This window comes from Mytilus californianus, unplaced genomic scaffold, assembly GCF_021869535.1.
Source record: "Mytilus californianus isolate M0D057914Y unplaced genomic scaffold, xbMytCali1.0.p SCAF_5, whole genome shotgun sequence".
NCBI lineage: Eukaryota > Metazoa > Mollusca > Bivalvia > Mytilida > Mytilidae > Mytilus > Mytilus californianus.
The window spans coordinates 113,489,582-113,495,581 of NW_026262701.1; positions in this window are offsets into that span (position 1 = coordinate 113,489,582).

Consider the following 6,000-nt stretch of genomic DNA (forward strand, 5'->3'; position numbering starts at 1 on the left):
TGTACCCCCAAAATCAATCCCAGCATTCCCTTTGTGGTATGGTACCTTGCAGTACAATTTCAGAGAGATCCATACACTTGAACACAAGTTATTGTCTGGAAACTAGAAAAATGCTTATTTTTGGCCCCTTATTCCTAAACTTTTTGGGCAATTACCCCAAACTCAATTCCAGCTTTCCCTTTGTGATATGGAACCTTGTAGTACAATTTCATAAAGATCCATACACTTACACACAAGTTATTGCCATGAAACTAGAAAAATGCTTGTTTTTTGCCCCTTTTTTGGCCCCTAATTCCTTAAATTTGGAGGCAATTACCCCCAAATTCAATCCCAGCATTCCCTTTGTGATATGGAAACTTGTGATACAATGTCAGAGAGATCCATAGACTTGCACACAAGTTATTGTCATGAAACTAGTAAAATGCTTGTTTTTTGCCCCCTAATTCCTAAAATTTGGAGGCAATTACCCCCAAAAATCAATCCCAGCATTCCCTTTGTGATATGGAACCTTGTGGTACAATGTCAGAGAGATCCATACACTTACACACAAGTTATGTCTGGAAGTTACAAAAATGCTTATTTTTGGCCCCTTTTTGGCCCCTAATTCCTTAACTGTTGGTACCATAACCCCCAAAATCAATCCCCACTTTCCTTTTGTGGTATTGAACCTTATTTTAAAATTTCATTGAGATCCTTTCACTTAAACTAAAGTTAGAGTGCGAAAACTAATGGGTCTTCGGACGACGATGACGCCAACGTCATACCAATATACGACCACAAAACTTTTTTTGCGGTCGTATAAAAAGGAGTTCTTAATTAAGAAATAAACTGATTCGCTGAGCGCAGCTGGATACACCCGCAGAGGTACTACCCTGAACAGCTGGGGCAAAAATGGACACAATATTCAAGCTTGATACAGGTCTGAATTTGGATTGTAATTAAATATTTGACATATTATAGTTTCTGAATAAATGTAGTCAATGAACTTGAAATCGGTTATATGAATTGAATTTATATTCAATTAAAGATTTCTTGCTGTTGTGCAATACACTGTGCTGTTGTGCAATACTAAATAAATCTGTTGCCAGACTATAAACAAATAAAGTTCAATTTCTTCTCAATGTCATATTTGAAATTTATGAAAATCAATAGGGAGATTACATCAATAGCTATAAATAATTCACCAAAGTTTCATGTGAACTGCTTAAAGCATTTTTGAGTTGTTGTCCAAAAACTGGAAAATCCCCCCTTTTTTAATGAATAAAACCCCATAACTCAGAAATGTTAAATCTAAAATTTATAAAATTCTAAAGGGAGCTTACGGATTGATAATTTAGTCTTAGATGCAAGATTTTTTTATCAGTTGTTAGTAGCTTTGAACTAGCTGTCAGTAACTGCGAGTACTCTCAGATTTGTACTTAGTGTCTTTTTGTTGTTTGGATGTACAACTACCCGACCACGTCCACTTGTATTTGTATTTATCCATCTGATGAGTTTAGCCTCTTTCAACTGATTTTTATAGTTCTTTCTTATATTGTACTGTTACACCACTGTCCCAGGTTAGGGGGAGGGTTGGGATCCCGCAAACATGTTTAAGCCCGCCACATTCTGTATGTACATGTATGTGCCTGTCCCAAGTCAGGAGCCTATAAAAGTGTAATTCAGTGGTTGTCGTTTGTTTATGTGTTGCATATTTGTTATACTTGTTCATTTTTTTACATAAAATAGGCCGTTAGTTTTCTTGTTTAAATTGTTTTACATTGTCATTTCTGGGCCTTTTATAGCTGACTGTGCTGTATGGGCTTTGCTCATTGTTGAAGGCCGTACTGTGACCTATAGCTGTTAATTTCTGTGTCATTTGGTCTCTTGTGCATGTGTGGAGAGTTGTCTCATTGGCAATCATACCACATCTTCTTTTTTATATTTACATCAACAGATATAAAAAATTCACCAAAGTCAAGGTGAGACAACAAAACTTAGTTGTAAGATCTCTGAAATTTTTTACAGGGTACGAGTTTTTCTCATTGTTGGAGATTGTACGGTGACAGTAACACCTGTAACTGCTTAAACCCATTTCTTATGCACTTTAGTTTGATAAACTCACTGAATATCATACCACATCTCCTTATTTTTATATGCATTTCAATTTACATGTGCATGTAATTGTAAATATATATATATATATATCAGAACAAAATTCATTGCGTCACTTTTATTTATGCATCCTTTGGCACAATACAAGTTCTAAAATTACACAACATAAAACAATTAATGTTATTTCAGATGAAAGTTTTGTTTCAGTTCCATTCATAGGATTTATTAGAATTTTGTATGTTTTGCCAAGTCCAATAATTCGCTCTTTGTGACATAGAGACATAGTTGACTAAACCACCAGGTGTCGAACATTCAAGAATTTTCAGTGTTTATGTTTTTATTTGATGAAAAGGTTGCCTGAGCTCTAGGAGCTTTAGGTTTTATCACGGGATATTCTGTGCTGTCAATAATAATCCAAGTCGTAGGAAACTTTAATTTGAAGTTGGATGGTGAAAAATACCTGACTAAACCACTAGATGGCCAAGTGTTAGCCTCACACCACTGTTTAGACATAAAAACAATCCATGTATACACAATATTCTTAACACTAGATTCAATCTAGAATCTAGACAGTTCAAAGTTGGTTGTATGATGCCTCAATTTCATCAAAGTCATAAAAAAACTGATTTTCAACTGACACCCTATCAATTTGAAAATATATGTATCTCAAACAATGTGCTGCTGGACCAAGTGTGGTCAAAACAAATAAAAATTTAGTATACAACTCTAAACCGGTATAAAAATGCATGGCTGTGTCACGTGTCTTCATTTCAAAATTCTCTGCTGAAAACATAGGCATTGATGGTGTTTGCGTAATTCCATCTGTGAAGCTCAACATTAGCTCGGCAGTTGGTGGTGGACAGTCATAAATCCTTTCTGCAGTATGAATGACTTCTTCAGGAAAACCAACTTTACAATCAAAATTTTCCTCTAGATTTCTACTACAATATTCATCAAGTTTAGTTCTTTTGTTTTCACACGAAACTGCCCTGATTTTTCTTTTTGCGGACGATTCAGTCTCTTGCTTGGTCCAGGAAAATAGGCTGGGAATTGCAGTAGACTTAAGTCTCTGTATGGTGGGTTTGCGCCCTGAAAAAGGTTATAAAACATTAGTTTTTTTATAATTAAATGAACTTCCATTAGCAATGTATACTTTGTACTACCTGGCAAAATATTAACTAGATTTATTCATTACAATCTGGATAAAACTATATTTGCCTGATTCAATGTATGTTATGTAAATCCAAAGGACAAACAATGAGAGACTTATGCAACAGACGTACATTGTTTGTACATAAATAACTATAATATAGATGAGAGCATGTCATTGTTTTGTTCCTGTTAACATTGTCATTGATATTTTTCAAGAAAGTCTATGAGGCATAGCTTATGCATTCCTGTCATTACTACATTAGCATAATTACTGCTAAAATAATTCTCAGTATGATATACCTCTTGTAAGAAATCATTATAATTGTAGCAATCACCAAAAAATCTCAAACAGATCACATTGAATCGTAATCCAAAAAATTATGACGTCTTGAATTACCCACCCCCTTTTATTCTAAAACGATAATTGCGGTTGTAAACAGACTTTGGTTTATTCGCATGGCGATTACATATATAACTATATATTTCACAAAGAAATTAGAGTTTTACCATGAATAGTTTCCTGCACGTAGTCTTTTTCAGTAAAACGTGCCTTGCAAACAACAGCTGATTGACATGGACTCCACGATATCATCGTGTTCTCGTCCAATCTGCGTATGGGCCATGGCGTTGATCCAACTTTTCCTTCTTTTTAAGTCATTTCGAAATGCATGTCCTCCTCTTAAATGACATCCAGGTACACAACAACAAGTACTTGGCATCGTTAATTAAAAATATAACTGAAATAGGTGCACAGTGCAGAAACCGGAAGTAGAGGAACAGGATCCGCTACCTCGGCGCCACCTATTCAGGAACGATAATTTGCTACTTTATATAACTGCAAAAATAACGTTAGACGGGTTCACGTGCATAAACAGAAATGCGCTTTAAATTGTATAATATAATTCATGTTCAGTCGACCTTTAATTATTATATCAACGACTGAAATGATTTATAAACATCTAGATTGCAGATAACACTCGAAATTAACCCGAGCTCTTTCCACACGGAATTCAAATAATTCTAGTTTGTCAATCGGTTGACTGCTTATAATGCAAAATACTAATATATCAAATGTTTTTAAAACTAACAAAACACAATGATCGTTTCTCTATTTCCCAATGTAAATGAAATGAAACAAAAAACATTTTATATCGCAATAAGAAGAGGAGAGAATTCAACATTTCCGGATCTACTTGGAGTCTAATGACCCCCCACGTAGATAAGTTGGATATCGCGGAAGGAAGGATTAACCCGGCAACTAGAAAGGCATTAAAGCACTGCCTTTAAAAACTGAGCAATTCAAACCACACAAAAACTTTGGATAATCTCACTACCGACACCGAACTACTAAAGACTGAGAAATTCAAACCACACAAAAACTTTGGATAATCTCACTACCGACACCGAACACTAAAGACTGAGTAATTCGAACAACACAAATTTTTGGATAATCTCAGGTAATCCGGAAAGGGCAGCAGATCCTGGTGCACTTTTGCCATCAATCATACTGTTCATGGAAAGTACAAATGCGATGATAAGTACATAATGAACAAAACCAAACATAAACTTTTATTTCTAAAATAGTCCAAAAATGCAGTACATAACCTATAACACAATCTTAGTCATGTTAATGTTATAATGATGTAATACTATTTACAGACTGAATTATTGGAGGATTGTTTTTTTTATATCATCGTGTACCATCTATCTTGCTGTTTGTGTTAAATACCTGTTGTGGTATTTGTTATAAAAGGTATCAAGAATAGTTACCTATTACTATTTGTTACCATCTGTATCTGTAATGTTTGTTTTATAAGAAATTAGACTGAGTTCCTGCTATGTCATATGTAATATGCACAATATATCTAGACAGAAGAACTAGTCTAATAAGAAAATATAGAAATTCATAGAGTTTTATCTATATTTATACTGGTTGTGATTCACAAACCATGAGTGGAATAAGACCGAACTTGTAAAGAGAAAATTCCAGAGCATGAAATGTAACTACATGTATTTTTCTTTTTCTTTATATAGATTATTACATACAAGTATATTAATCTGATCTGTAATTTTATGGATCGCGTCATTTTGAATGACTGTAGATTCGCATACCGGGTGATACATTTATAGAAGGAGACGTTTACCCTGGTGACGATCCCTGTCTAAATCATTTTGAAGTTCAGGCGATATTTTCATTTTTGTTTGTGTCATCTTGTATTGTCTTCCTAATCGATTTATGAGATTTCAACATGTTTAAATTACTGTGTTCTTAATTGATGATGATAGTTTACGATAGTTTGCCATACACTACATTACTACCTGCTTGGGTAATTGGGGGTGTATCACACTCTGCCTGTGTCTTTGTGCACGGTGAACAAACTGGAACCACTGTCGGAAATGGCTCAGATGTACCTTTATTTTAATTATAAAAAAAAATATCATGATAATAAAGATAACACTGTTAATGTCATAATAATTCAAATAGGTGAATCTTAAAGAGATTCAAACAGAGCAAGGATATTAAGTTACTAAGGGGTTTTTTACATTACAAATATAATATTAGGAATTAGATCTTAAAAATTTTGATATTTATTTCATTCTGTTTTTGTTGTAATTTACGCTTATATAATTAACTAAACCAATACGAGCTTTTGATTTACAATGAAAGGTGAAATATTTTACGTATTCCGTTACAAATTATTTTCCGAAGTAGTTTTGTTCAATAACTTTAAAAATTCTTAGAAATTTCAGATA